Raw genomic sequence first — 21,930 nt, 5'->3', positions numbered from 1 at the left:
AAGGTAGCAAGGAAGGAAGGAAGGAAGGATTATGAAAATTTTGAGGATGGATAAAACACTTGGTGGGGGCAGCTAGGGAGTACAGTGCATGGAGTGCCAGGCCCAGAGTCAGAAGACTCCTTGTCCTGAGTTCAAATGTGAACTCAGACACTTATTAGCTGTGTGACCCTGGGCAAGTCACTTAACCCTGTAAAATGAGCTCGAGAAGGAAATAGCAAACCACCCTAGTATCTTTGCCAAGAAAATCCCAAGAATGGCTGAACAAGTTGTGGTATATGAATGTAATGGAATACAATTATGCTATAAAAAATGATGAGCAAGTGGACTTCAGAAAAACCTGAAAAGACTTGAATGAACTGATGCTGAGTGCAGTGAGCAGAACCAGGAGAACATTGTACACAGTAATAGCCACAATGTGTGATGATTAACTTTCACAGACTCATCTCCTCTCAGCAATGCAAGGATCCAACACAACTCCAAAGGTCTCACAGTGGAAAATGCTGTCCACATCCAGAAAAAGAACTGTGGAGTCTGAATGCAGATCAAAGCACATTATTTGATATCTCTTTTTCTGTTTGTTTGTTTGTTTCTCTTTTCTCATGGTTTCTCCCATTGGTTCTAATTCTTCTTTACAACATAACTAATGTGAAAATAGGTTCAATATGAATGTATATGTAGAGCCTATATCAGATTTCATGCCATCTTGGGGTGGGGAGAGGTGAGAAATGGGAAGAAAATTTGGAACTCAAAATCTTACGGAAGTGAATGTTGAAAAATAAAAATAAACAAATAAATTTTAAAAAAGAAAGAAAAGAAAACTCCAAAAGGGGTCATGAAGAGTTTAGCATGACCAAAAACATAACTAAACAACCACAAAACACTTTGGTAGGTGGAGGAAGAGCCCGTGGGATAGAGAAAGCTTGAGAGAAGAGGTGGTACCTGAACTGAACCCTGAAGGAAGGGAGGAACTTCAATAAATGGACGTAGCAAGGGATTAATCTAGTTTGTTCTGCTTTGTTCCTCTTCAGGGTGTACTGTGGACTTTGCCTACCATGCCCTTCATCATGTTACCATATTCTTCATTTGGAGGCATCAATCCAGTCCTGGAATTCATGCACTGGAAGTACCTTCTGCCCCAGTGGTCTCTTTCTCTTAGTAGAGGGCTCCTCCCAAATCTCCATTTAAGAAGGAAGCCCAGGCCAGTCATATTTCATTCCTCTCCAAGCTACACTCTAGACTTCCTCTACCAGGCTAAAACATTGGACTGAATCCAGTAAGATGAAATTTAGTAAGCTTCAATGTCAGATCTTACATTTAATTTTTAAAAATCAACTCCATAAGTAAAGAAAGGAAGAGTGATGGTTAAACGACAGTTTTTGCTGATAGATTTCCGAGGATTTTAATGGACTACAAACTCAATATCTCAGTCAACCATGTGAAATGAGAACCAAAAAATTCAGTCTTGAGGCTCTTTTAAGATATAACTAGTATAAATAATCAGGTAGTACTCCCTCTGTTCTCTGCCCTGATCAGACCACATCTGGAAAAATACACTTAGTTTGGGGTGTCAAAGATAATAGGGAAATTGATAAGCTAGAAAAGAGCTGGAGGAGGGCATCTAAGATAGCAGAGGGCCTTGAGTCCGTGCCACTTAAATAGTGATTCAATGAACTGGCAATGATTATTTTGGAGAGAAGAAGACTCAGGGAAGATATGATCGTGGGGATCAAGTATTTGAAGGGCTGTCACTTTAGTAAGTATGATATGGGGGAAGTGTGGCTAAAGAACATTTCATTTTAAAATATGATAAGCCTAGGGATTTTAATGGACTATAAGATCAATTATGAACCCACAATATGATGTGGCAGTCAAAAAAAGCTAATGTAATCTTGGGCTACATTAAAAGACAAAGTTTCCAGAATTTCATTATACCCTGGTAAGACCATGACTGGAGAATTGTCTTTAGTTCTAGATACCAAATTTTAGGAAGGAGGTAGATAAACTGGAAATAAACCAGAGGACAGTGACCAGGATGACGAAGGGCTTTGAGATCATGACATAATAGCATTAGCTTAAGGTACACACCATGAAGAAGTAAAGACTAAGACTATCCTGAAATTTCTGAAGATAGGTAACCAGATTTCAGAGCAATGAGAGAAGAACTTTCTTCTAATTATGGTTGTTCTAAAAATGGATTGGGCCACACAAAATGAATGTTGAGTTCCCTGTAAGGAATACGGTAGAAAGGGATCTATACTTTTAATAAGCCCATAAATATAATTGACTCCGTTATCTTTCCTCTACCATCTCAACAAATAGCATCCATTCTCTTTCCTCCCTATCATTGCTACACTTACTGCCCCTACTTCTTAACTACCCCGAATCCTCAACCATTAGCAATAACTTTTCTCTCCCCAACACTACTAAAATTGAGCTTTCAAACCCTCTTCAATAGGATGTAAATTCTTTAGAAATAGAATTTGGTTTTGGTTTTGTATCCCCATCATCAAAGTGCCTGGCACCTAGTAAAGTACTTAATAAAGTGGGCAGCTAGGTGGCACAGTGAATAAGAGAACTAGGTCTGGAGTCAGAAAGACCTGAGTTCAAATCCAGCTTCAGACACTTGTTAGCTGTGTGACCCTGGGCAAGTCACTTAACCTCTATTTTCTGTTTGCCTCAGTTTCTTTATCTGTAAAATGAGTATAATAATAGCTTCTACCTTGCAGAGTTGTTCTTTTCTTTAAACAAACTGTATGTTTGTTTATATCTATATATGTCTGTGCATGTTTGTAATGTTTAAATAAGAGACTGTAGAGACTGGTACTATCTCTTTAAGAGTATGGAGGCCAAATGGAATATTAAGAAAAGAAGTTTGTACCAGCAATTTTTGAAGTTACAACTGAGAAACATCTGACTATGAAGTGATTTTCCTTATGTAGAATAGTAAAAAGTGATCTATGATAATCTGGGAGGAATCTGAGAAGATAGAAAGGGAGAAGGTAATGTGAAACTTCTTTATCAGAACCATCCTAAGTAATATGGTATAAAGAAATCTTACAAAGAGAATTCTATAGAGAATATGTTAGGAGATAAACAATACCATATATTCTGTTTATTTTGCTCATTAAAAAAATGATAAAGAAAAAGGACTAATTTGGCTTATTTCCTAGAACACTGACTTTATCTCTTACCTTAAGGAAAAAGATGAAGTTTTTTTAGTAGAGTTTAATCAGTATCTGGGGAAAAAACAAATAGTGTGAGACTGAGTTCCTAGAAAAGTGGAGAATAATCAAATGTTATATTGAGGATTTGAGGTCATTCAATATGTGAGTGTTATAGCCAAATTATTGTAAATAATTATGTGTGTTTTGTTTAATTGTGCTTTCATTTGTTAATAAATTATATATATATTTAGAATTATAATATTTAATTATAGAGAAATAAACATAAATACTTTGGGGAAACAAGGTTTCTCCTGTTTGTGATATCATAAGTATTTAACAAATTGGGGTAAAGAGGCTTTAAGCTAATTAATCAACGAGAAAGATTGTAATTGTATTCATTAATAATTTATTATCCAAACATATCCTTAGATCACTCTAGGATTTGGAACAACAAAAGTAAATAAAAGAATGAGTGAAATGGCAGGCAGTTGGCCAGACCCCACCCTTGCCCCACCTTTCTAGAAATGGGGTTCTTTCCTCAACCTGCTACTTGTGTACAACACAAATTCATCGTTTCAAATATAATCTCTTTTTTTTGTTCTTTGCATATTGTAATATTCATGTTTGTTAAAGACTAAGTTCATAAAAAAAAACAAATTTCTTAAATTTAACATCAATACAACCTAGTGAATTTGCTTTGTATTTAAGTAAATCAATGTAAATTACTAAAGTGTTACAACTTTTTCAAGAACACCCTGTAAGTTTCCATCAAGATTCTTTGTTTGACCCTTCATTTTCATTTTAAGTGGTCATAGTGAGGATGTGCTCTATTCTTATGGTTCTGCTGTTATTACTTTGCATTATTTCAGAGTTTTTTCTCGATTTTGCTCTACATCTCATACCTATCAACCTTAATTGTATTATAGTATTTTTTAATAATAATGTACCACAACTTATTTGACTATCCCCCTTACTGTGAGACATTGGGTTTCATCCAGTTTTTGGAATTACAGATAATGCAGCTACAAAAGGGTTTTTTAACAGATTGTTCTTTTTTTCCCATTTGATAACATTCTTAGGCTAAATCCCACCCCCCAACCAAATAAAAGTTATTTTTGAGAGCTTTCAACACTACTAACTACCACGTCCTCCTGAATACAATCATCTCCCTCACCATGACACTGTTTTCTTCTAGTGCACCTCCTGTCTTGACAAATCCTTCTCAGTTTTGTGGCTGGTTCCAACTTCTCCTCCTTTCTCCTCACCTTCGTGCCCCACAAAGATCTGTCCTGATGCTTCTACTCTTCTTTCTTTCCTTTGGGGAACCTTGTTCCCTCATTGGTTCATTTATGATCTCTATGCAGGTAACTCCCAAATCTATATATCTATCCTTATCTCGAGGGAGCAGCTAGGTGATCCAGTAGATAGAGTGCCAGGCCTGGTACCAGACCTGGAGTCAGGAAGACCTGAGTTCAAATGTGGCCTCAGACACTTCTTAGTTGTGTGACCCCTTGGCAAGTCACTTAACCCTGTCTGCCTCAGTTTCATCATTTGTAAAGTGAGCTGGAAAAAGAAATGGCTAACCACTCCAGTATCTTTGCCAAGATGGGGTCATGGGGTCATGAAGAGTCAGACATGACTCAAACAACTGACTGACAACAGCAACAACAACAAATCCTTATCTCTGCCTTGATCGCTACTCAGTTTCCTCATCGATAAAACAGTCTGTAGGAAATGACCTCTGAGTTCTCTTCAGCTCTAGATCAATAATCCTGAGCTTGCTTGTTTGTCCTACTGATACCTCCAATTTCACATGTTCCAAATCCTCTAACCTCACCTTCTTCTTCCAAAACCCACCTGTCTCCTCTCCATTAGAACCATCAACTCTCTTATTTCAGCCCCTCAATCTTTTCTCACTTGAACTAATTATAAGGGCTCTCTAATTGGTCTCCCTGCTTCCCAAGCTCTTCTGTCTTCCATTCCACCCTCATTCAGCTACTAAAAGCATCTTCCTAATGCACAGATCTGGTCGTGCCAACCCCATGTTTAAAAACTTCACTTTGGGGCAGCTAGGTGGCTCAGTGGATAGAGCACCGGCCCTGAAGTCAGGAGGAACTGAATTCAAATCCAACCTCATTCATACTATCTCTGGGGCTCTGGCCAAGTCACTTAACCCTGATTGCTTTGGGGGGTGGGGGGGTCTTCACTTTGCTTCTAAGATAAAATGCAAGCTGTTTAACCTGGCATTTAAAGCCTACAAAATCACAGCATTTGAGAGTTAGAAGGGTCATCAAAGCCCATCTAGTCCAGTACATAATTGACAAGGAGCCCCTTCTACAATATCCCTATAAAGTGGTGATCCTGCTTCAAGCATCCTTTGTTTGAAGACCTTCAAAGATTCATTAGCATCTCAAGGAAACCAATCACTTTTGCACAGATTTATGTGACAGTCAACTAGCATTCAATAAGTACCTACTATCAAATGAGATAAGATTGATAAATCACTTAGCACAGAATCTAGAGTAGAGTGGGTACCTAATAAATGCTTATTCCCTTTCCTACTATTTAACAGGCACTGTTCTAAGCATTGAACAAGAGCTTCAATATCAACATTACTTCCCTTCAACTACTCTACCTTCAAGTACAACAGACCTACTAGTTGTCTGCTGAATCCAACATACCAACATGATATATCCCATCACTGTGCATTTGCATAGGCAATCCCCATTCCTAAAATTCACATAATCCTCTCACCTTCTTTCAAGGCTCAGCTCAAGACACCACTCCCTCTACAGTTTTTCCTGATCCTTTCAGAGGAAAATTTTGTCTTCCTCTGAAAATTTTCCAATAGCAACCTTTTGCCCCCATCAAAGTCTACCTATAGGACATCATGTTTTCCGTTTCTCCTCCATTAGAATGTAAACTCCTTGAGGAGAAGGAATGTCATTTATTATCTTTGAGCCCCCTATGCCAAGTACACTGCTTATTTCCCATGGGCATTTAAGTGAGTTTTTAATAAAAATTTATTGAATTGGATAGTGGTTCTGCTAGATGACTTCAGGAGTCCCTTCTAACTGGGCAGTTCTATAAACTTGTAATCAGTAATAAAGGGGGAATGTTATAGAAACTTTCTCATAGCTGGCAGGTACATTAGATAGCAATCAGACATTGGAAGTCAGATGATGCACTGAGGCCCATCATAAACTCAACAGACCAATTACAGCCATAGAGCTTTCCTATTCTCATGATAGAAAAATGTACAATAGGAGTTCCTAGGCTGGAAGAATTTGGGATTAAGAGAAAAGAGAACTGAGGAGAAATAGACAGTCTCTCATCATAAAAGAGAAAAAGCTAGGTAAACAAAACAATGAGTGCTCTGAAACTAGGTTGAATTTTAAAATAATATCAAACCTCCTCTGGAAGAAATGCATAAGCCTTCTAAATAGGTTCATTTTTATGCATAAACCATTGTTACTTGGCACACTGTGAAAACAAAAACTATAGGCAACATAACATAAAAGTTTATTTTCATTGTTCTTTTCAGTACTTAATAGCTCTTTATAACAGTTGATAGAACTACTATATCAATCCAAATATGTTACAGTTTCAACAATTCTCCCTTCCCTAATCTTCCTTTGAATGGACATATAACTAGGGGTTCAGTGTCACCCACTAGACTATAAACTGACTAAACTAATTCAGTACAATTAAAATTCATGGATAATTAATACAAGTATGCTAATCTTTTAAAGAGGTAATCATTGTATAAATTCTAAAGCCTTTTCTTGGAATATAATTCATCTTTGGGAACTGTATGCTTTTTTTGGAAGTGTATTCACTTTTTCACAGCACTTACCACATGGGAGTACGTAATAGAAGGCAAATAAACCAAGACCAAAACCCTTTGTAATGAAACTTCACTCTATCCAACCTTGGAAGGCAGTATGATCCTGTACCAACCTCAAAAGAGCAAGTCCAAGCAGGCTTTATAGGAGTCTATTCTGAATAATGATGGCTCTACTTTCTTCCTTTCTCTCTCTGTCTCTCTACTTCTGTCTCTATCTCTCTGTCCCTCAGTCCCTCTATCTCTCTCTCCCTCTGTCCCTCTGTCTCTCTGTCTCTGTCTGTCTGTATCTCTCTCTCTCTCTCTCTCTCTCTCTCTCTCTCTCTCTCTCTCTCTCTCTCTCTCACTCCCCCTCTCTCTCTTTTTCTATCACACACACACACACTAGAGAGTAGACATCAGATAGACAGACAGACATGATGGATCATTCTATCAGTACACTCACAAAGTGCTTTTTGGAATACTTTGAAATATTTTGGCCCTAAATAAGCAATTGCGTTAAGGTGTATCAGGCAGACAACCTGAAACAATGTCTTGGATCATTTCAACAAATACTTTCACTGTCCAGACCTGAAACAGTGTTACAGTTGCTAAGAAAAACAATCTGGCAAACAGAGATACAGTGTGATGACTCACAGAAAGTACAGGCATACGCGAAAACTTCTAGAACAGAAGCTAACAAAGACTACTTCTTTACGATGAATGATCCTGAGGTTAATAGATCTTTTAACAGATCCAGGAAGCCAAATAGATTACAAACTAAACATTATCCATAATTTATATTATTTATATTTATAAATTTAATTATTACACAAATTACAATAATGTAATTTAAGTATTTAATTTAAAATATTAGCAGTCTGGTTTTTAAAGCTAGGTAAACAGAATGGTTCCTATCCAAAATTATCAATTAATTTCAGAAGCAGACATTATAGATGTCTAATTAGACTAATAGCTTCTTCTAGAAAATCTGATTTTGGATTTTTTAAACTACCTTTCTTATAATAGATCTAAATTGTCAGAACACTTTGGTCATTTTTGGTGGGTGAATGTTCTATCATCATTCTAGTGCTGCCAAACTGATCAAATAAATCTACTCAAAGCATGCAGTCTTTGTTGCTAGAGGGGATTTGTGAGGTCTTAACCCAACTTCCTCATTTTGTGGGTAGAAAACTGAGGCCTAGAAGACATGATATAACTACTATGGTTTAAAAAAAGCCCAGATGCAATATTTTGATAATGCTGAGCATTACCAAATTCCCAATTGCAGAAAAACAACATGTTCGCAGAAAAAGTCAATACAAAATAAATTCACAGTAGAAACAAAGTAATTTATGGAGGAGGGAGGCATTTGGAACTGCAGGGGGATCAAGATAGGCTTTCTATAAGAAGCATGAGCTTTGAAGAAAACTAGAGATTAGGTGAGACTGAAGTGAGGAAGGAGAGAGAGTGAATTCCAGGCATAGTATGAGATGAGAGATGCAACATGTAATAAGCAATGTTTGGCACAATATTGAGTATATGCTTAATTAATGCTTGGTGAAAACGTTGGAGGGCAGGGGCAGCTAGGTGGCACAATGGAGTTAGGAGGACCTGAATTCAAATCCAGCCTCAGACACTTGACCCTTACTAGCTGTGTGACCCTGGGTAAGTCACTTGACCCCAATTGCCTAGAAACAAACAAACAAACAAAGAAACAAAGGAAAAAAGAAAGAAAAAAAAATGTTGGAGGGAATGTGGGGAAATTGGGAAACTAATGTACTGTTGGTGGAGTTATAAACTGATCCAACCATTCTGGAGAGAAATTTTGAACTATGCCCAAAGGGGTATCAAACTGTGCATATCCTTTGATCAAGTAATACTAGGTCTATAACCCAAAGGCATAAAAAAAAGGAAAAGGACCTATTTGTACAAAAATATTTATAGTAGCTCTTTTTGTTGTGGCTAAGAATTAGAAATCAAAGGGATGCCAGTCAATTGGAGAATGGCAAAACAAGCTGTGGCATATAATTATAATGGAATATTATTGTGCTATAAGAAATGACAAGCAGGATAATTTCAGAAAAACCTGGAAAGATTTACATGAACTGATGCATAGTGAACTGAACAGAATCAGGAAAATGTTGTACACAATAACAGCAATATTGTTTGATAAAGAACTATGAATGAGTCAGCTATGATCCAAGACAATCCCAAAGGACTAATGATGAAGCATGCTATCTGCCTCTAGAGAAAGAACTAGTATTGATTGAATACAGACTGAAACATGCTATTTTTCACTTTCTTTCATTTTTTCTTTTATTCTAATCTTCTTATGCAAAATGACTGATATGGAAATGCTCTACATAATTGCACGTGTATAATCTATATCTGATTGCTTACCATGGAGGGGGGGGAGGAGGAGAGAGGGAGGAAAGGATAGAATTTGGAACTCAAAACTTTAAATAAAAATGTTTTAAACAGAAAAAAAAAACCCTGTACTTTAGGAAAATCTATTTGACAGCTATATACAGGATAAGTTGGAGAGGAGAGAAATTAGAGACAATAAGACCAACTAAGAGATTTCTGTTACAGCCTAGGTAACAGGTAAGTATGGCTTGACGGAAGGGGACAAATATGAAATATACAGTGGAGATCAAAATAATAAGTCATTGACGAACTGACTGGGTGTTAGAGGGAGGGAGGAGTGAAAAATCAAGCATGACTCCCATGTTGTGAATTCAGATAATTAGAATGATGGTGATGTCCTCAACAGAAACAGAGAAGTTAGGAAGAAAGGAAGATTTGTATGGGGGGGGGGGGCTAGTGGTAAAATAATGAGTTTTGGACTTGCTGAGTTGGAAATAACTACACAGTATTCAGTTCCAGATGCTCAATAGACAACTGGGATGTAGGATGTTTAAGAGAGAGAAAGGATGATTATAGAGATTTAGGAGCAATCTACATAGAGGGAATTGAACCCATGTGAGTTGATGTAGTTACTCAGAAGTATGGAAGAGAAGAGGATTCAGGACAGGGGGATACACATCCATGCAAACTGGGGATGACATGGTTGATGATCCAGTAAAGGAGATTGAGAAAAATCAGTCAGATAAGTAGGATGACAATCAAGAGAAAGTGGCATCACCAAAACCCATAGAGGAGAGTATTCAGAAAGAGAATGATGAACAATGTCAAATGCTAAAGAGAGATCAAGAAGGATGAGGGCTGAGAAAGGATCACATGATTTGTTGATTAACAGATACATGTATAAATTACAGATTTATAAAGGAGTTCATTTTTAGTCTTACTTTTTAATTGTAACACCATGATTTCTGAAATACAATACTGAGGTTCAAAAATTTAAATAACTAAAAATTAATTTTAAAATATTTACTGGTTAAACTACCTTTTCCCAACAAATAGTATCATTTCAAGTCAAAATAATAAAGACTTAATAAGCTAGGCACTATGCTAAGTACTAGGGATACTAAGAATGGCAAAAGACAGCCCCTACCCTAAAGAGCTCACAATCTAATGAGGGGAGACAACATTCAAAGGGCTATGGACAAACAAACTATAGACAAAATAAATGTAAGATAATCTCAGGGGAAAGCACTAGTAGTCAAGGAGGGTGGGAAAGGTTTCCTAAAGAAGGTAGGATGTTAGCTGCAGCTTGAAGGAAGCCAGGTGGAGATGAGGAGGTAAAGAATACCAATTCCACTGCCAAGAACCATTTGATACTTCTTAGAAACTTTTCAACTTTCTCTTAGGGCTATATCTTTTTCTTAGTGATTTGAAATATGCTGTATATGTATGTGTGTGTGTGTGTGTGTGTGTGTATAAGTAAACATGGCTCTATAAACCTGACATATTTTTGTAATGAAAATACTAAAGTCAGACTACGACAGCATACAGTTTAGTGTTATTCTATTAAGTGAATTTGAACCCACAGAAAAATTGCCTAAGGAGTCGCAACCAAGTCAAAGGAGAACACCTACCTCCTAAAACCACTAAAAGGATAAAGCACTTTGAAATATTAGAATGAAAGCTCATTGAAAAGGTCAGCATAGGTTTGATCCTTTCTTCCTCTTTGGTTTCTATTCTAATACTGAAGGGAAAGGGAGCTGGTAGCAATAGAATTTTCAAATTTATGTAGCTATTCAATCAATAGACGTTTATTAAGCACCTACTCTGTGCTAGGCACTGTGTTAAGTACTAGAGATACCAAAAAAGGCAAAATAGAGTTTGCAGGTTATAGAAGACTGACATATATTTTAATCATATTTTTAAATGTCTTTCTCCTGTAGTAATGTCCTATTTTTGAAAGTTTGGTAGATTCATTTTTAGGGAATGTATTAATAGTAGAGCTTCAATATTTCTCTGGGCTATAAAAAGTTTATTATTAACTTTATTACTATTTTTAGACAGGATCTGTGATTTCATGAGTTTCATACTGAAATTCTTTTACCAATGAAGAACTTTACTTACATCACAATTTATAGTCATAAAGAGTTGACTGAGTCAGTGAGAGGTTAGTTGACTTGCCCAGGGTCACAGAGCCAGTATATGCCAAAGAGAGAGCTTCCTAATGTAAAAGTGTCAGGTCTTTCTATCTATTATACCATATAGCCTATTTACTCCTGTGTTGTAAAAAGAGCTCATCATCTCAGATAATATGACTTTGCTTTCCTTACATAGCACCAATAGAGACTATAATCTACAAGTAGATGGGAAATGACCAGATTTACAACATTAGTAATTATATTCTAGGGCAATGAGGTGGTACAGTGGATAGAGCACCAGGCTTGAAGTCAGGAAGACTCATCTTCCTGAGTTCAAATCTGGCTTCAGACACTTACTAGCTGTGTGACCCAAAGCCAGTAATTAACCATTTACCTCAGTTTCCTCATCTGTAAAATGAGCTGAAAAAAAGGAAATGACAAACCACTGTAGTATCTTTGCCAAGAAAGTCCCAAATGGGGTCATAAAGAGTTGGACATGACTGAAAAACTACTGGAAAACAATTATATTCTGTGAGAAGTTACAGCATTGGAAGACATGACATGGGGAGGAATTCTACAGAGGCTATTGGTTTGGGCAAGTCAGACATTTCAATGATCTATCAAGTCCACAATAAAACAGAATTACTTGAAATAATGCACAAAGGCAGTGTGGTCAAAGATGAAAAGCAACACCAACTGACAAACTATTACTTCAAAATAGCCTTATTCATCCTCACAAAAGATACCTTCAGAGGGAGAAGTTCAGCTGGAAGAGTTGTTACTGATTCCTTTACATGGCAGGGTAGGCTTCTTGAAGTTGGAAGAACAGTAAAAAAATAAGTTTTTTTTTAATTAATTATTGTTATGAAGAAAAAAATACTTCTATGGGGAAAAAATAATATAAAGACTGGATTAATTAAGATTGGAAAAGGAAATTTTTAAGGCCAAAACTCACTTTTTTATTCAAGGTTATGCCAAAACCAGGTGATCCCCTGAAATCTGGGCATTTTCATCAGACTATAAAACATCCCTCTCCAGAAAATCCTTCTGGAATTTTCTTACTTCCAATGGGCCCACAAAAATTTGGCCTCAATTAGGACTTATCCCATTGAAGAAATGATGAACTTTGATAGATATACTGATACACCAAAAAGCAGAATTTTTCCAGTATTATGGAAATTTCCAGTAGTACAGAAATGGAATACTGCAGACAACTTGAACAAATCATGAAAGGTTAAGAAATTTACCCCCCAAAATGAAGATAAACATGCTTGAATGGCCTGGGAACTCATCTGACTTAAACTCTATTGAAAATGTATGGACTGGGGCAGGAGCCCAGATGGTGGAGAAAAGGCAGCAACTAGCCTGAGCTCTCCCCACAATCCCTCTGAACACCTTTAAATAGTGCCATAAAACAATTACTGAAGCACCAGAACTCACAAAAGTTGTCCAGCCAAAGACAATGTAGAAGGTCAGCAAGAAAGGTCTGTTGTGCCTGGGTGAAAGTGGAGCACAGTCCAGGACAAGCTGCGCCAGCACAGACCAGGCCCCAGAAAACCAGAAGCATGCCTTGGGATTCACTGAATCAGCAGCAGCAGCAGCAGCAGCTACTTCCAGATCTTTCAGCCCACAGATGGTAAGGGGGTCAAACAACTAGTCAGAAGGAGATTACAGGGTTTTCTTTGATAGCACTGAGGCAGGACCCCGTTGCTTTGCCCATACTTAGATACAGGTCACAATCCTGGGTGGCAGACCCAAGGCAAGAAAGAGCACTAGCACACCAGAGATTGCAGCCATGGTGGAGCAGGGACCCTCAGCATGGTTCCAGGGCAGGAAAGAATGCTTGTGGTAGCTCACAAAACAGAGCACATACCAGGAAAGTAGTAAACACACCTTTCCTTATATCATACCACTTTGGAAGAACTTACAGGTCCCTAGAAGTATCTTAGAAAACACCTGCATAAAACCCCTGAAGCTTGGAACAGTGCACTCTCCACCCTGGAAGCAGAGCACTACTTTAACAAAGAGTTGAAAGTCAAAAAAATGGAAAATGCTGGGAAATGATGGGAAAGTGAGCAAACAACAGAAAAAATTCTGACTATAGAAAATTACTATGGTGACAAGGAAGATCAAAACACATGTTCAGAAAAAGATAATAAAGTCAAAGTTCCTATATCCAAAGCCTCCAAGAAAAATATGAATTGGACTCAGGCCATGGAAGAGCACAAAAAGGATTTTGAAAATCAAGTAAGAGGCATAGAGGAAAAATTGGGAAGAGAAGTTAGAGTGGGGGGGGAAATCATGAAAAACACGTCAACAGCTTGGTAAAGGAGACACAAAAAATACTGAAGAAAATAACACCCTAAAAAACAACTAGGCCAAATGGTAAAAGAGGTCCAAAAAACCAATGAGGAGAAGAATTCCTTAAAAAGCAGAATTGGTTAAATGGAAAAAGAGGCACAAAAATTCACTGAAGAAAAAACTCCCTAAAAAGTAGAATTGTCCAAATGGAAAAGGAGGTACAAAAGCTAACTGAAGAAAATAATTCCTTAAAAATTAGAATGGAGCAAATGGAAGCTAATGACTTTATGAGAAATCAAGAAACAATAAAACAAAACCAAAAGAATGAAAAAATAGATGACAATATGAAATATCTCATTGGTAAAAACAATTAACCTGAAAAATGGATCCAGGAGAGATAATTTAAAAATTATTGGACTACCTGAAAGCCATGATCAACAAAGAGCCTAGACATCATCTTTCAAGAAATTATCGAGGAAATCTGCCCTGATATCCTAGAACCAGAGGGTAAAATAGAAATGGAAAGAATCCACAATCACCTCCTGAAAGAGATCTCAAAATGAAAACTCCCAGGAATATTATAGCCAAATTCAAGAGCTCCCAGATCAAGGAGAAAATACCACAAGCAGCCAGAAAGAAACAATTCAAGTATCATGGAGTCATAGTCAGGATAACACAAGATTTAGGAGCTTCTACTTTCAAGTATCAGAGGGCTTGGAATATGATATTCCAGAAAGCCAAAGAGCTAGGACTACAACCAAGAATCACCTACTCATCAAAACTGAGTGTAATCCTTCAGAGGAAAAAATTGATATTCAATGAAATAGAGGACTTTCAAGCATTTCTGTGGAAAAGACCAGAGCTGAATAGAAAATTTGACCTTCAAATACAAGACTCAAGTGAAACATGGAAGAGGTAAACAGGAAAGAGAAATCATGAGGGACTTAATAAGGTTAAACTGTTTGCATTTCTACATGAGAAGATGATACTTGTAACTCATAAGAATTTTCTCATTATTAGGGCAGTTAGAAGGAGTATATATAGACAGAGGGTACAGATATGAGTTGAATATAAAGGGATGATATCTGAAAAAAAATAAAATTAAGGGGTAAAAGAGGAATGTACTGGGAGAAGGAGAAAGGGAGAGGTAGAATAGGGTAAATTATCTCACATAAAAGGTGCAAGAAAAAGTTTTTTGCAATGGAGGGGAAGGGGAGAGGGAAGGGGAAGTGAGTGAACCTCACTGTCATCAGAATTGACTCAAAGAGGCAATAACATACACACTTAATTGGGTATAGAAATCTATCTTATTCTACAGGAAAGTAGGAGGGGAAGGGGATAAGAGAAGTGGGGGGTAGGGTGATAGAAGGGAGGGCAGATTAAGGGAGCGAACAGTTAGAAGCAAAACACTTGAAAAAGGATAGGGTGAAAGGAGAGAGAGAACAGAATAAATGGGGGGGAGAATAGGGTGGAGGGAAATACAGTTAGCAATAGTGGGGAAAAAATTGAGGCAAGTTTCTCTGATAAAGGCCTCATTTCTAAAACATGTAGAGAACTGAGTCAAATTTGTAAAAATAAAGAGTCATTCCCCAATTGATAAATTATCAAAAGATATGAACAGTTTTCAGATAAAGTAATCAAACCTATCTACAACCATATGAAAAAATAGTCTCACTATTGATTAGAGGGATGCAAATTAAAACAATTCTGAGGTACTACCTCATACCTATTAGACTGGCTAATAAGACGGAAAAGGAAAATGAGAATGTTGGAGGGGGTATGGGAAAAATGAGGCATTAATGCACTGTGGTGGAATTGTGAACTGATTCAACCATTCCGTAGAGCAATTTGGAAATATGCCCAAATGGCTATAAAACCATGCATACCCTTTGACCTAGCAATACCACTACTAGGTCTGTATTCCAAAAGAAATTTAAAAAAAAAAAAAAGGAAAAGTACCTATATGTACAAAAATATTTATATCAGCTCTCTTCTGGTGATGAAGAATTGGAGATTGAGGAGATGCCCATCAATTGGGAAATGGCTGAACAAACTGTGATATGTGATTATGATGGAATATTATTGTTCTATAAGAAATGATGAGCAGTGTGCCCCCCAGAAAAACCTGAAAAGGCTTACATGAAGTCGTGCAAAGTAGCAAGTAACAGCAATATTGTAAGATGACCAGCTGTGAATGACTTAGCTATTCTCAGCAATACAATGATCCAACACAACTCTGAAGGATTTATGATGAAAAATATTATCCATCCCAAGAGAAAGAACTGATGGTGTCTGAATACGGGTGGAAGCATACTTTTTTAACTTTCTTTATTTTTCTTGAGGGGTTTTTTTGGTCTATGTTTTCTTTCACAGCATGACTAACATGGAAATGCTTTGCATGACTACACATGTATAACCTAGATCAAATTGCTTACCTTCTCAATGGAGGGAGGGGGAGGAAGGGAGAGAATTTGGAATTCAAAGTTTTTAAAATTAATATTAAAATTGTTTTTACATGTAACTGGGGGAAAACAAAATACTAAATAAATTCAAAAAAGAAAATAGAAAAAGAAAATGCATGGACTATAGTTGAGGCTAGACTTGGAAAAATGGACAGTTTTTCATAAGTATACTTACTATCTAATATGGTTAAAAGTTGGTTTCATGATGAAGAATTAAAAATTATATGTGTTAAAATTGTGTTACCTCAATGCCGAATCATGTAAATCGTGTGAGTATCGCTAACAAATGTTTCATATTGAAATCTTATTAAGCTATAATAAGAAGAAACTAGCATTTATATAATGCTTTAATTCTGCAAAGTACTTTGTAAATATTATATAATTTTATCCTCACAAAAACCCTGGGAGGTAGGTGCTATTATTATCCCCATTTGACAGATAAAAAAAAAACTGAGATGAACAGAAATGAAGTGACTTTCCTAATATCAGATAGCTAGGAAGTGTCTTAGTTTGGATTTGAACTCAGGTCTTCCTGACTCCAGATTCCATCTCTCTATTCACTACTAAAGTTGTAAGGTGTATCATGTAATTTAATAAAGCTGATGGTTTTACTTTGCACCAAGTAATTCACACAACACTCTAAGTCCTAAATAAATGTTTTGTTGAATGAAATTGAACTTTTGCAACAATTCTAATGTAGTCACATTAGAAAATCAAAACCGTGTTTTTGTTTGTGATGGGAATCTTTTAAAAAGTTTTTTTTAACCTGTATTTTAAAACCTCGTATGACTAAAGAAAAACAAATATGCAAACAATTGGTTTGCATTCCCACACCTACCTTTGGACTGTCCCAAAACATTTAAAACATGACTGAATCATGCTTCATAATGATTTCCAGTAACTGGGTTTGATATTACACAGTCACCTTAAGCTCTGTGTGGCAAAACTCTAAAATATGTCCAGAGAACTTGAGTTCCTCAAATCTGCTTCAATCAGCATTAATCTGTACAAATATTCATAAAATTTCTTAAGTGGGTAGCCTATTTAAATGAGTTTTAAAGCAACATCAAAAGTATAAATCTTGAGTTTACAGTCACAAACCAGTTCCACTAAAATCAATGTTTCAAAATGTTTAAACAAATGACTTTCAGGATCTCTAAGTTCACAAGGATCCTGAATTTGGAGCAGGAAGCAATGTTGCAGGTGGTCTAGGGTTAGGCCAACCTCCTTATTTTACAGACAAACTAAATCATCAAATCACAGAATTTTTAAGTTGAGGGGGACTTCAAAGGCCACCTAATCCACCCCATATTGCAAGGAAATTCCCATTATAAATATACCCCCCAAAGTAGTAATACAGTCTCTGATTAAAGGCCTCCATGCAGGAGGAAGCCCACCACCACCCAGGACAACAATCCATTCCACTTTAGGCAGTTTCAATTGTTAGTAAGTTTTTACTGACTTCAACCATAAAATTTCCTCTTTGCAATTTCTTCCTATTGTTTCTCCTGGTTTTGCCTTATAGGACTAAGTAAAATAAATCCAATGTATGGAAAAATATGATGGCCCTCACATACTTGAGATAATAATCTCCAGAATTGGAATGCTTTCTCTTCTCATTTCTAACTCCTAGAATTCCTAGTTTTCTTCTAGGTTCAGCTTACTTACCATCTGCTGCAATAAGCCTTTCCTGATCTCCTAAATTGTTATTACTCTTTCTCCTCCTCAAATTATCATACGTAATCTTATGTTTAAGAGTCAGCCTGGCCTTACAAAGAGACAGAGACAGAGACAGAAACAGAGACAGACATAGACGGAGGTGGGGTGGGAGGCTCAAAACCAGGAGGACCAGGGTTGAGCCTCAGACAATACCACACTGATGTGATGCTGGTGAAGACAGCTCTCAATGCCCTAGGCAAGTTGCTAAGGCTATGAATTGTAGAACAGGTGCAAGCAACATTGATAAAGGGAATTTCCTTACCTGGTAGAGGGAGTTCCCTAAACCAGTGAAATCAAGGATCCAGTCCCTATCTCCAGTCTAATATTTACATGTGGCATCAGTCCAGCTGAGTGGAAGTTCCTTGAGGGGCCAGGCCATCTCATTTGTCTTTGTATCTCCAGAACCAGTAAAGTGAACAGAGGGTAGAGAGTGGCCCTTGGACACGGGTTAGGGGTAGGGACCCCAGGGCCTTCCTTGCACATAATGGGCACTTAATAAATGCTTGTTGGACTATATGGAACACACTGGAGACAAGGCTACTACTCAACCACAGATATATTACTCATACACACATGATTACACTTGTTTATACCCTTCCCAGTGAGTGCTGTTTGCTTCTCTGAAAATATATCAAGAAAAACTCATAGCCTTCTGCTGTTTTACTGTAAAGAAACCAGTGAAAAAGCCATGTATTAAAACTCTAAAATCACAGCAATGGTTGTGTAAGGGAGGAGAAAAGTTGAACACCCATCCTAGATCACTTAAAATGTCCCTGACGGAACTGCCTAAATGGTAGGGGCTGTGTTGGAAAGGTAGAGTATGTCTAATTACACTTCCCACTCCTAAAATTTTCACGGCATTGACTCTGAACCTAATTACGAACCCAGAAAGACTACAGGAGTTCGGTAATGATGCCCTTTAGCGCTGTGCGATTCTCAGAGAAACACAGAGAACTAGAATGAAATCAAACTTCGGTGGTAGAAAAGGTATGACAAAAGTAATCCAGTTGACGAGCTAAAATGAACCATCCCATCTTGGTTATGACTTGCTAGTACTTGTACTGGCTGCGTCTATTAGTACCGCAGACCCTCCCGTACAAGAGAAGGGAGGGGAAGAAAGGAGAGGGAAAGAATAACTTAAAGAATAACCATGCACAAAACCAAATGCTACATTGTGCTTTTCTGGTTTCACTAAAATAAGAGAGTCAACCTTGCCCTGAGCAGCAAGATCCGATTTCCAAACCTCTTCGTGCGCCTCTTTTTTATTTAAAAGAAAAAACAACCTGCCCCAAGAAGGTGTTACAGTCAGACCCTAAAGGCAGTTTCAGACAACAAAGACCCCAAACAATCAAAATGGAATTATAATCCGAGCTGTATTAGCTGCCACCTACGCGGAGATGGATTTGCTACCAGCTCAGCTTCCTATCAACCTACACCTCCCCCACCCACCCACCTCCCGGGAGTCTAAGATACCCCCATCCCACCCCCATCCCGGCCGTCTCTCTGGTACCCAGGGGCGGACCTAGAGCCTCGCCCGGGATTTTGCAATCTCTCTGCCGTTTCTCCCAAAAGCTTTATAGCACGCAGTGTTCAAATTCTTTCCCGCCCAGGCATGACGAGAGGAACGATAACAATCGGCTAATACAAGAGCGCTTTGGGGTTGGGGGGGGGGGAGGGAAGAAGGAAAAGGAGGAGGAGGTGGAGGAGGAGAAGGAGGAGGAGGAGGAGGAAGAGGAGGAAAAAGGAGGAAGGAGAAAGCTTGAACCTGAGGCTAGAAGTCCAGCTCCAGGCTGATGGTGGTTATAGGCTGAGCCCCACCGAGTGCTACCCACTTCCCGGGGTAGGCGGGCGGGCGGCCCGAAGGTGACACAAAGAAACAGAGACAAACGCCAAGCCCAGGCGCTCGTTCCAAACCCCTGAGCGCTCCGCCCGCTGACAACTTTGCTGCGCCCCCAGTACACCCTGCTCTGTTCCCCCAGGCAAACTTTCCCGCGGCCGCGAGGCCAGCCCCGTTGTCCGTGCTTGGACTCCGGTGCCTTCCCTCCTCTTCATCCTCTCTTCAGCCCCACTCCGCCCCCCATCGTCCTCCTCCTCCTCCTCCCTAGGCTCAGGAAGATTTCCATCCCCAGCACTCGTCCCCCCCCCCCTCCTCCCCGCTCTCCCCGCCACAAGGCAACCGCGCAACGCACCGAGGCTTGGAGAGCTGGTGCGGCCACACTCACCCGACCCTAGCTCGGCTGGAGGGCGCGGGGCCGCGGGCACTGCCACAGCTCTGCGCCTCCCTTTCTTCTTTCTCCCGGGCTCGAGCTTTCCCTTTCTCTCGCTCGCTTTTTCTGTGCAGTCGGTCGAAGCTCTCGGCGCTACACAGCCCGCTCCGCTCCTTGGCGCTCGGGAAGCGGCAAACCACGCCCCACGCCTTCCCCGCCCGCCAGCCCGCCAGCCCCGGGCTGCCCAGGCTCCTGTTCTTAGAGCCGCCGCCAGCACCACCCTCCCTGTCCACTTTAGAGCATGTCCGTAGGGAGCGGGGAGGCGGAGCGGCCCTCGGCTGCTCCTTCCTAAGCTCTGGGCGTCAGGACTTAAGAAGTAACTCCGGACGGGCTGCTCGTCGGAAATGAGGGCAACTTTGCGTTTAGTTAAAACTGCAGTTCTGTCAAACCCCAGAGAAAGTGGAAGGGCCTGAGAGGCTTGCGACCGGTGCCAGAAAGTTAAGGATCCTCTACCACAACCAGAAGAACCCCAGGCCCTTTCATACTGCTCAGTTCAAGGAGTGTTTGCACTCCTTGGATTTTACTGGACCCTGGGCCAATCGAAGAAAAAAGGCTGAGTTGACCCTTGAGGACTCCCTCCACCCTTTTTGATGCAGTTCCATTCAGTTTTGGGCAGTTCATTCAGCAGAAAGTTGACCATCAGGTGCCAACTTTTTTTTGGCCACACCAACTCATGCAGCTGCCCACCAAGGCTTTGTGGACTTAGTGCGAATACTGATGAAATCTAGACTCTTGTAAGGAGAATAAGGAATAAGCATTTATATGTTATGTGCCAGGTACTGTGTTTTATTGATTTATTTTTATAAATATCATCTCTTTTGAGATAGGATTCAATTAGAATCTTTAATTCTGAATTTAGTGCCTCGGCACCTTATCTCTTCAACTGGATGTTCCACATGTCCCTCAAATTTCAACATTTCCAAAATCATCTCATCACTGTTCATCCCAAACCTACTCCTTCTGACTTTACTGTTGGTATCTGTAGCACTACCATTCTTCCAGTCTCCCCTGTTGGTAACTCTGGGGCTCTCTTTTACTCCCTTTGTTCCCTCACCTCTCATATCCAGTCAGTCAGTCAGTAAATATTCATGAAGCACCTACTATGTGCCAGGCATTGTGCTAAGTACTGAAGATACAAAAAAAAAAAAACCGGCAAAAGACAGTCCCTGCCCTCAAGGAACTCAAAATTTAATGTCAGTTAGCATTCTCTCAGTTCCACCCAACTCTATAACACTTATTATATCTATTTTCTACTCTCCAGTCCCACTGATATCAAGACTGTCATTACCATCTCATTACTTCTCGGACTATTGTAACATCTAATGGGCTCATGCTACTTACATTTTCTTCTCATGCAATTAATTCTTTATAGAACTGCCCAAAGAGTTTTTCTTATGTGTTGGCTTGGTCATGTCCTTCCAATGTTCAAAAGTCTTCAATAGGTCCATATTGCCACTGAGAAAAATTCACACTTTCTTATTCCATGTTCTCTACAATATGGCACTACTTTGTATATAATTATTACAGTATACCTTAGCCAAAACCACTCTGTGTCCCAGGAAGGGGCCCTCTATTTTCCTGTGTCTGTACTTTTGTCTATGATGTTCTCTATGCCTGAAAAAATCTTCCTTTTCCCTCTTTGCCTGCTGAATGTGTATCCACCCTTTAAATTCCTTCTGAAGAACTATG

The 21,930-nt window shown here is 38.9% G+C and overlaps 1 protein-coding gene across 6 annotated transcripts in view; it reads right to left on the bottom strand.

Moving 5' to 3' along the window:
- SYNE2 (spectrin repeat containing nuclear envelope protein 2) overlaps positions 1–20,329 on the bottom strand; it is a 415,658-nt gene extending 395,329 nt beyond the window's left edge. For 5 of the 6 annotated variants that reach the window (XM_027842872.1, XM_027842874.1, XM_027842875.1 and 2 more), the window contains exon 1: positions 20,197–20,328. The gene's annotated coding sequence lies outside the window, so the exon portion shown is untranslated. Of the gene's footprint in view, positions 1–20,196 lie in introns of all 6 variants that reach the window. The other variant, XM_027842877.1, reaches the window with a different exon arrangement.
- Positions 20,330–21,930: the final 1,601 nt, after the last annotated feature.

This window comes from Vombatus ursinus, unplaced genomic scaffold, assembly GCF_900497805.2.
Source record: "Vombatus ursinus unplaced genomic scaffold, bare-nosed wombat genome assembly UNPS02014893.1, whole genome shotgun sequence".
Lineage (NCBI taxonomy): Eukaryota > Metazoa > Chordata > Mammalia > Diprotodontia > Vombatidae > Vombatus > Vombatus ursinus.
This window is presented reverse-complemented; position numbering and strand designations above follow the sequence as displayed.